The 10,772-nt window shown below is 42.1% G+C and overlaps 1 long non-coding RNA gene across 1 annotated transcript; it reads left to right on the top strand.

Moving 5' to 3' along the window:
- Positions 1–5,140: 5,140 nt before the first annotated feature.
- Positions 5,141–10,587, top strand: LOC137449028 (uncharacterized). Its single transcript, XR_010989301.1, has 4 exons — positions 5,141–5,985; positions 6,787–6,908; positions 8,688–8,811; positions 10,192–10,587. It is a non-coding gene; the product is annotated as an uncharacterized lncRNA (long non-coding RNA).
- Positions 10,588–10,772: the final 185 nt, after the last annotated feature.

Raw genomic sequence — 10,772 nt, 5'->3', positions numbered from 1 at the left:
AGTGCATTAGTGCTGTGTTTTAATTAGTATTTAGATCATTGAATGTAACAGATTTGTTGGAAATGGTGACTACTGGGGAGTTGCTTTGGAAAGAGGGAAGCTCCTTATAACAGTTGACTATAGAGGTTACCAAGTTCGCTACTATAGACTTGTGCTTAAAATCCACATCTTCTGAGCAAGTCATATCACATGGTCCTTGTTCTTCCTCCATATTAGCTTCATTTTTTTCCCCTTTTATCATCTTGCTCATAGTTATTTTCTGTGATCTCTGTGACTATTTTCTATTAAACCTATCTGTTTTCTATTAAACCTGCATTTGTGTTATTTACAGATACCTCTGTATTATTCCCAAGAAATTTTTCATGTTGACTTCTTTATTTGCTGCAGTCTATTTTTGTTTTCTCTTTCATGGGTGGCTATAGGTTTTCCTGAAATGACATTCCAATTTTAACCCTGCAGTATAAAGCCAGTGTGAAAGAGTTTGTAAGCAGGAAATGCACTATGATAACTTAAGCCTCAGAAAATGAAGAGGAGGCTGTTACAAATGAAGCAGCTCCTCGGAGGTCAGGCAGGATTTAGCACTGCAAGAGCTGGCTTCTGCCACCTTCAGCCACCCCGAGCAGCCCATGATTTCTGAGGGGCCGTGCTCTTTCAGATGGCTTGGGCTGCTTGCCCAGGGAAAGGTTGTTCCGTGGGGACAAGGGAAGATGAATCGAAGAGTCCACCTCTAGCAGCTTTCTGAAAAGATTAATTACTCTGTGAAAGAGTCCAGTAATGAGCAACAATGTTGCTTTTGTTGTAGGCCCTGGGGTCCTGGATGGTCATTCCCATCTTCCAGGGCTAATCTCTAAAGTAAATAGTTTTCTTTATGTTGACTGTCAGCAGTGTGTCACTGTGCACTGACCTGGATGTGCAAGTGCTGTGGACTAGAGATCTTGTGGCCCCTGCCAAATCTGTACAGGGCGTATCTCCCGCTCCCCAGTGCCCCCTGCCATCAGCTCCTTTCAGCCTGAAAGGAAGGAGATTGAGCAATTTGTCACCGCTTGTTGAGGAAAGACCTTTGTGCTTGATAGCCAACTCCTATCTTGCTGGCCTTTCCTTTCATAATTCTGAATCTCTCCTTCATCTCAGCAGTGATGCTTTGCTCCACCCCTGTTTTATTTGTTTGTTTGCTTTGGGTTTTTCATTCCTTTTTCTTCCTCTGCTTAATGCCTTTCTTTGCAGGATATGGCTTCAGAGGTGTGTGTGTGCATGCACAGAGAATTTAAGTAAATTGTAAAATCTACAGTCAAGAGACACCTACAGACCTTGTCTTTTTTCCCCTCTATGACTTCATAGCATTGCCTGATCTACTCTCAGTCCCTGCCTAATCAGAGTGATCATGACACCAAAGCAGCATGCACACACCCTTCCTGGGATTTTGGTCTTCAGTTGCATGTTATTTGTTTTTCCCTTCCTAAGAGATATTAGAGCACCTTCCAAGGCACTGCTTGTTTGAAGATTGCCAGTGTCAATGAATGATGTATGAGCAGTGATTTGCTGTGCAGCTGTATCGTGTCTTCCACAAATAATGATGAGAATACTTAAATCAAGAGTCTTGAGTTTTATTAGAAAACTTGCCTTGGTCACATGAGAACTTTTCCCTGATGAAAAATTTGCCTTCATATCTACAGACAGGCCTTCATATGCGCCCCAAAAGACTGCAGAGTGGGGAGCTGGGGCTGCCCAGAAGTCTAGTCCTCCATATCCCACAGAAGTCATTCTTTGTTCCTGCTGTCATGCTCCACAGGACAGTCATCTTACTGAGAGACAAGACTGGTGTCTGCAGTTTGCCCCTGGGAAGCAAGCCAGGTGCACTGCCTCCGTTCTGTGTACAGCTACACAACTATTTGGTTTTTAGGTGGCTGCTCCATGACAATTCTTCATGAACAAAAAGCTGCAGTGAGGAGATTCTCACTGTGGCAGACTCTGCAACGCTTCAGCAGTGCTTCCACAGCTGATGGCTGAAAGCAGTTGAAGGGAACTAAACCTTGGGCACATCAGCCTAATAAAGTGGATTGCAATGCAGCACTGACACTTTTTGTCTCTGGTCCTTTTATGGACTTTATTTCTCTCTTATTGAATGATCCAATGGGTGACTGCTTGCAGAGCTCTTTGTAACCTAGGGTATCACAGTGATCCATTCCCACGTCTCCTAGGCAGCTGGTCAGGAAGTATGTGACTTTATCCCAGCTGAAAGGAAAAGCCAGGGATGATTTTAAAACTAAATACAGGCTCAGTACTCTCTGTGAGGGAACTGGCTTTCAGCCACTATGTTCCAGGCTTTACAGGAGCTGAGATCTTGTGCACACACCTCTGGAAGTCTTCACTTCTCACCTTGTAATGGAGTGTTTCTAAAGCAGTCACATACTGTAGGAAACCAAAAGCCCAGCCCTCAGCTCACTCTTCTTGTAACCTGAGGCTGTGATAAGAAAATGATCAGATGCAAAACCCAAAGTAGCCTCCAGCTGAGCTTGAGAATTTGGGATTAGTATGAATGGAGTAACCACAGCATAAGGGCAATGAGTCACTGCCAGGTGGTATGTGCATGGGAAAGCATCAGTAAGGCTTTATCAAAGATTTGAAGTGACTTTGTAAATTTTCTTTACAGGAAGCTTTTCATTTGCAAAAAGAGCATGATGAAAAAGGAAGGAGCACTATTGGAGAGCACAAGCAGCTGGAGAGCCATCTCTTATCTTCTTGGTCAGCTGCAAGCAGCTACTGACTGGTGTGTGCTTTGAGAAAAGCAGGTAATGACAAGGGACATGGGAGACAATGAAAACCTGAACCAGAGCTTTGCCAAAGGCAAAGGGGCTGGATTTTTAAGGCAGTATGCAGGAAGAATGAACAAGATTTGTGTCAAAGAGGCTGCCCCTTCTCCTGCCAGCTGTGCACTGCTTTTTGCCATCCACACGTTACTCCTCTTACAAAACTACTGAACATTTCCATTCCTGGTGTTATTTATAAATAGTTACAATTAAGCCAATTATTTCTGTTCCCTCTGTTTTGGTTCCTCTTACTGTTGAAATTAGTTCCTCTGCTAGAATCTGCAAGCTTTTGCAACTATTGTTTCACTCATTATTGCCAAAGCAACCATTATGTCAGTATAAAAGCCCTGCCAGCTCACACAGTATTTTGTTCTTAGTCTGTCTTAGGCATATAGACTGAAATCCTATGAGAAGATTTTTGTTCAGGTACCTAAAACTTTTAAGACTACCCAAGCTGTCTTCCTCAAATTTTATTCTCTTGCTAATTTCACTACTAAAAGCAAAATCTCACACAACTGCTGTTGTTTGTTGTTTTGTTTTTGTTTGTTTGTTTCAATAACCCTGATCTAGCTCCCACTAATGTTCCTAGAAATATCTCCCTTCACGTCAGTGAGCCTGGTCTAAATAAAGTTAAAGCCTTGACAATACCAAATTTACCTACAGAATCCTAGAGATTGGTGCAAAGACTAATGCTTGTGTGAGTTGTAATGATAATGTTGGTGAAGGATGCACTTTTAAACAATGAAATCAAAATCAGAATCTGTTATGTTTCTACAGCTAATACCCAGGTTTGCTGGAAAAAAAAAGAGACTTATCTCTGGAACCATGAGAAATTGCTTAAACTCTCAACTATAGATTCCCTATTTCACTGCCATGCTGTATAGCAGATGTTGCTGAGGATTTTCCAGGTGTAGGTTTTATAATCTCTAGCACAAACTGTAGCTGGGTCCATACTTATGAATATATGTAACCTACAGTGAAAGAAATAACCTCTCTGGTGTGGAAGTACACAGGAGGTCATAGGACATGCCACAAGAGGGAAATGATTAGTCAGAGGAACTGTAAGCACCTGCAGCCACATCCTGGAGGACATCAGTGCTGAGAAGAGTCAACACCCAGATTGTCCTAGAAAATAAAGGTATGATGCCTTTGGCTTTTTTTGGGGGAGGGGTTAGCAGCTTGTTTCCTGAGCAAGATGAGACTGCAAAAAAGCTTTGGGCCAGGAATGAGCAAAAAGGAGGATTTTTTTTCCTTGCTTTTTGTTCTCAGGCAGAAAGAAAATTCTCTAGCTTGTGCTGATGTTTTTTGTTGGTGAAAAGCATAGATGTGGAAACCCAGAGAAAACAGGTTATCTGGGGAAGGTATGAGATAGTGCGAGACAGCCTTGCTCCTCTTGCAGAGCCTGAGATTGAGGATGCACATTGTGATAGTATGACACTATTCACAGAAAGGTATTCAATAGGACTGACACAAGGGGCTGTGGGAGTGAAGGTAACGTACAAGGACATGCCTTCAAGCCATGGTCTGAGGTTTCATTTTTATCCTCACAAGACAATACAAGTCTGGGGAAGATGAATAAAGCTGAGGCTGTGATTCTGCAGTCACTCTGCACTGACACGAGCACAGGCTGCTGCCAAAGAGACTGAGCTGCACACTTTGACAATAGTCTGTCCTTCTTTTGGCTGAGGGCTTGCATGGAGAAAGAAGCAAAAGCCACAAAGGTAATGTTTTATAACACCCTAAGTACAGAGGTAAGTTTTCTAGGTTTATTTTTTTTTTTTTCAAAAGCATGAAGGTGCTTGAGGCAATCTTATCTTCCCTGCTACACCCAGTTCTTGAACAAATTTGATGGTGAACATCAGCCATCATAACAGCTAAAAAAGCACTACGTGGTCCCTAGAAGAGCAACGAGGCTGGTGAGAGGCCTCAAGCACAAGCCCTATGAGGTGAGGCTGAAGGAGCTGGGATTGTTTAACCTGGAGAAGAGGAGGCTCAGAGGAGACCTTCTTGCTCTCTACAACTACCTGAAGGGTGGTTGTAGCCAGGAGGGGGTTGATCTCTTCTCCCAGGCAACCAGCACCAGAACAAGAGAACACAGTCTCCAGCTGCACCAGGGGAAGTTTAGGCTCAAGGTGAGAAGAAAGTTCTTCACTGAGAGAGTTGTTAGCTGCACAGGGAGGCGGTGGAGTCACCATCCCTGGAGATGTTCAAGAGGGGATTGGATGTGGCACTTGGTGTCATGGTTTAGTCATGAGGTCTATGGTGACAGGTTGGACTTGGTGATCTTTGAGGTCTCTTCCAACCTTGGTGATTCTGTGACTTGAGAAAGTAATATGGCCAGACCAGAGCTGAAACAAGTAGGAGACTAGTTGTGAGAAAAGTCTGGAAGAGTAAGAGCCTGGGGCTGTTTAATTCTGTGGGGCAATATCTATCCTAACACAAAAACATCATCTCTTTTTGTGAGAGGGATAGAGCTTGAAATGGAACAATATCATTAAGCATAATACAATAGATGCAAGATGGTGTGTCACCATAAAGAAGTTTAGTTCACTATCTTTGAAGCTTGCAAATACAGTACACAGGAGAGCCATGGGTGCTTAGGTGTTCCTTGGTTTTGGTGCCTGACTTGGGGAGGTTTCAAACTAAAGGGAGTGCATGAATGTTCTGGCTCTTCAGCTCTACTTCACTACACAAAGTGCTTTTTCCATCTACAAAGGAGAATAAAACACTTTTGTCCCCCTTTCAAATTTTCTTTTGTGGTGATGCCTGAAAAAGCACTGATAGCAGGGTCCTGCCTACCTTACTGATCTGTGCTGTCTCTTGTTCTTCCCATCTGTTGATTTGTGTTTTATGAATGGTGTGAAGCAGAGATTATCTGTGTACAAAATCCAGCAGAGTACAGCTTTGATCTGTGACCAGCTCTTATTATCAAACTCATTAATACCAACACGGAGTTCCTTGAACACAGGGTTTTGTGGAATACTGTCCCCAGGGGGAGATAGAATACAATTTCCCCAGTGCCTAAAGAAGGCTGTCGCTCGACTGGCACACAGAACACCATTCCTCTTTTCATCTTGACTACCTGCTTTCATGAAATGTGCTGAAAGATAAGCTACAAGAGACCCTTCCATCTCTGTCAAGTTGAATTGCAGCTGGCCAGAGGTTCAGAATGATGCAGGTGGGAACTGAGAAATATCAGAACAACAATTTGTGTTTTACCTTCGCATCTGCTAAACTGAAAATGGGCTGCTGTATTTCCAGTTGAGGTAAAATGAACCTGGGATGGTACCACAGCAAGCAGTGTGCAGAGCTACTCCAAAACAGGCTGCAGGGGAAAAGTGAAGGTGCCTCACTAGGCTGTAGTTTAATGTTGTTGTGTGGGACTCCGGGGGGTCTGGTTTGGTTTGGGGTTTTGTTTGGGGTTTTTTTGTTTGTTTGTTGATTTGGGGTTTGAGTTTGGTTTGGTTTGGTTTTTGTGGTGGGTTTTGGTTTGTTTGTTTGTTTGTTTTGTCAATGCTGTGAGCATGACTGTGTGGAATTGGTTTAGTCTTTAGCCTGTAGGCTTTTTCAGCTTTCCTTTATTTCCTTTCCATTGGCAGTAATGTTTCATTCTGCTAAAAGAGGACAGTATAGAAAGGCAAATATGTACATATGAAGCCTACTCTTCTGAAAGTGTGCTGAAGTGCTTCTTCATGTTAAGTCAGATCTGTGTTTCTGAAACTCCTGTGTTTCATGTAAGATCTTAAATTATCAGTCACCAAATCTGTCATGAGGATATTCCAAATCACTGTCCTTGCAAAAATCTGCTTTAGTCTGTAACAAGTCACTGTCATCATACTGAGCTTTCTTGGAAGGCAAAACCAGAGAAAGCAAGAATCTTTTTTCCCAAGATTCTCAGAAATGGTGCCATTAGGAGATGGTCATCTCAGCAATTTAAAACCTGGGTTTAAAAACACCTGTGTTTTATTTTTCAATCCAGGATGCTGAAGGATTTGCTTTGCTGAAGCAGAACATGAGACAAGCTTCAAGTCCCTCATGCAGCAATGGGAGAGAAACAGTCAAGCTGCCTTGTAGTGTGCAATGCTAATTGAGCAAATGCTGGTGAGACAAGCTGGTGCTTTGTGGTTTCTGGCTGGTTAGCTGGCAATAGCTGGGATAGCCAGGCAAATAAATAAGAGTATTTTAAAGTCTTTGTTAGGCATATTTGGATTTGGTAAGGATTAAATAGCAAACACATGAGCATAATCTTCCCTTAAATGCATAGCAACCATTGATATTCCCATTCTGGGCCCTGGGTGAGAGAAGGTTCCCTGTTTGTCATCATCACTGCCATGCTCCTGTTGACAGAGTAGCTGCATCTCTTCCTGTCCCTCTACAGCAGTTGCTATGTTTGCAACAGCAGCAACACTGGAACATAAATATATCCAAAATCATACTTCAACTTACCTATAAACCTTATTCTGTAATAGAAGGGGGAAGATTCACTGTTGCTTTCCTTAAATAAATCAAATTTCTGCAATAGTCTTGTAAGTTCCTTTACCTTTGATATAAGGAATGCAGGAAAGGCCTGGATAGTCCCTAAATCAGCTGTCCACAAGTAGAAGCATCTTGGTACTGCAGAGAGATTCAGTGCTCTAATTAAAAAATCTCAAGCTACCAGAATTTTCCATTAGGCAAACTGAATGTTTGCTTCACCATTATGATGTTATCTTGACTCATCTCATGTATCACAGACATATGGAAAATAACTGGGGAAGGAATTGAGAATGTGCTTTTTAATGCCATTCTCTTTTGGGAACATGGGGAGAAAAAAAGAGCAATGACCCTTTAAAGGCCCTAACATTTGTTTCCAGTACTTTTATGTTGCATCCCACTACCTGACTTTTGGTTTTTTTTTCCAGATCAGAAAAAAATAATATCTTGTAATATCTTGATTCCTTATCTTTTTTAAGAGATGCCATGCTGTAGGAGCTATAAAGGGCTTAAAAATCTCTCTTGACTCTACAAATTCTTCAGGTTTTCTGGGTGCAGAGCTTTGTGCCTGTATTTTGCCTAAGCAACCTCTTCCAGGTTGGCTTTCCATTTCAAGAGAAGTTCTCCCATTTGAAAGCACTGCTTCTTTTTGTTGCTTTTAAAGTATTTATGGGAGGCCATACTTTTAAATAGCCAACAGGAATCAAAGTCATGGAAGTGATACTCTCTGCCAGGCGGTATCTGGACATGTTACTATTTAAGATAAAGGCAAAAAGGTAAGAGAGTCCCGAAGGGTTTAGGAAGAATGGCAGAACTGAGGAACAGAGAAGCTGTTTGATGGATGTGTTTTCAGCTGTAATCTGCAGTACGAAATTCTCTTGCTGGTTATCTTCTTTTCAGTTCTAGTATAGATCTCTCTATGCAGTGTTTGTGTATCTGTATATGAATTTTGCAAGCTACTGGGCTAGGCAGTAATGGGTATGTGGCTACTTGGCAGCAACGAATACAGGGATTCAGTAAATGAGCATGTAAGGAGTTATTTCCACTCCTTTGTGAGCAAAGCTCCCTTTCTTAATTAAAAGGGAGGGCCTTTTGTAAAGAGGGATAGAAACCACTCAGATTAAACTCATCTTATGGATTGCCTTCCAGAGGAGCCCTTTTCTCCCTACTAAGAACCCAACCTTCTGATTTTGGCATCGCAATCAAGTCTCCAGAGCTAGGCTACACCAGGATAAACACCTGTGTAGCAGACACTTAAGTGTGTAAGCCTGTGTACTTTGAAACTAATTCTGGAAATAGACTCTCCTGAAGCAGACATTGCCTTTTGTAAAGCTTATTTCACACTTCATAGTTTCCTTGACCTGAAACCACCTTTTTTGACATCTTCTGTGTGGTCCTTATTCACAGAAGACTGTTACAGAAGGAGGCTATATCTGAATGGCAGCACTTGGGCATGGTCCCATGCTCACGGACTTGAGTGCAGATCCAGTCACATCCTGGCTCACAACAACCTACAGACTCTGGATTTACAGTTGAGTTTCTGATGTGTATGATCTGAGTTTATGATGTGAGAATAAAGTAGCTAATATTTGTAGTCTGAAATAGCTTGATCTGCATTTGTAATGTCTCAAAGGAAATAGTAACTTTGTCATTAAATGTGGAGATATTAGGCTGATAACTTTTCCCTGCATTGAGTATTTTTTTTTCCTCTTTGAACACATGCCATTCCTTTTTTTTTTTTTGTATCCTATCTGAATCTTGTGTTTGGGAAAAAGAATCTCCACTTGCCTTCCACTGAATTGTCATGGAGCTCATTACAGCTGATGAGATAAGCAGTGGCACAGAATAATTAAACTCACTTCCTGCTGGCAAGTGGGAAATCTTTCCACCCCATTCCTTTTGATTTGACCTTTGACTAACCACATTTCTCGTTGCCACATAGGTGGCATTTCACGCCCTGGATGCAGTGTGCTGCTTTATCCTGGATGAGGCAGTGATTTCTACATCGCTGTTTTCATAACTACATTTGCAGGAAAGAAAATGTGATCTTTTCTCTTCAATAAGAACACAAACTTTTGCCTGAACAAATCTGAGTTAGAGAGCAATGAAATCTGATTTTTCTGCCTATGTGAGTTACTTTTCATAATGGAATCTCATTATTAATATGTTTTCAATGAATTTGCATTGCTTTGTTTAAACATAGTGTAGTGTTTAATCATATAAGAATCTAAACAGAGCTTTCTGGTGTAACCCACCATATAAAGATAGTTCATGGGCGGCTTCACAGAGACTCAGGAGTTAATTCATACTGAAATGAAGAGGAATAATGCTTCTATTAAAAGTATTTTTCCTTAGTTACCAGTAAAAAAAACAAACAACAACATTTGAGATCTCAAAACAAAACAAAACAAAAAACAAGAGTTAAAAATAAAAAGGCTGCCTGTCAAAGTGAAATGTAGCCTAGGATGACATGACTTTGATTTAGTGGTAGCCAGTCATTGCCTGTGGGTAATTGGCATTTTCCTACAGCAATTTATCTTCCTTTTAATTTGGGGTCATTTGAATGCTTATGAATACAAGCACCCTATAGACCTAAATGTGCATGGAACACGGCATGGAACCCAGCAGCACACTTTTACTCACAGCATCCTCGTAACACTGTCCAGCTGGGCTTGGTCAGAGGAGAAAAACAAGACGACTGCCATTTCTCAGTTGGCTAGAGGCCAGTCTCTGGGAAACTCTGGTTCTTTTCCTCTGCTCTATTTTTGCATTTAGATAAAACTAATTGCAGAAAGTATTAGTAAAAACAGCTTCAGCATGGCATCTCCTCACCCCTAAGCAAGAAAGTAATTTTCCCTTCCTCAGTTTCTCACTCTGACCCTATTTTCTTTTTTTTCTTGTTTTTCAGCAGGAAAACTTGCCAGAGAAAACAGAGGAACCTGTGGGTTGGAGTCCCTCTGTAGCAGAGAAGTGAGAATTAAACAGGAGTCTCTCCAATCCTGAGGGTGTTTGTTCACCCAGCGCTGATGGGAGCACTGCACTGCTTGCAATTCTCTGCCTATACCCGAAGAAGGACTTCTTTGCTGCTCAGTTTGTCAAAGAAAGACACTGACACTTTTCCCCTCAGGAGAGAAAATAGAGGTATGCCCCTGAAAGTCCCAGGGAAACATCCTACTTCTCCATGTCAACTTTGTCTTCTGATGCCAGTAAGCATTTTCCTGGGGAGCATGGGAGACCATGCAGACTCTGCTCAGAGCTACCAAGGACAGCTCAGGTTGCCTCTCCAGAGGCAGCTTGCCCAAAACAAATTTACTTGCATCCCATCTGGGCTCTGCTTCCAGTATCACTGACAAGGATGCACCCAGCAGTGAAGGGTCACCTCCCAGTCAGGTGGGAGTGTAAAGAGCCATGCCCTTCAAGCAGAGCCTCTGGTCCATTCAGCACTGCTTACCGGCAGGGCTCACATAGACTTTTGGAGGCATCTGTGGCATC

This window comes from Melanerpes formicivorus, unplaced genomic scaffold, assembly GCF_026170545.1.
Source record: "Melanerpes formicivorus ecotype bairdi unplaced genomic scaffold, bMelFor1.0.p_v2 SCAF_27, whole genome shotgun sequence".
Classification (NCBI taxonomy): Eukaryota; Metazoa; Chordata; class Aves; order Piciformes; family Picidae; genus Melanerpes; species Melanerpes formicivorus.
Note: the sequence above shows the minus strand (reverse complement) of the source record. Positions and strands in the feature narration are given on the sequence as shown.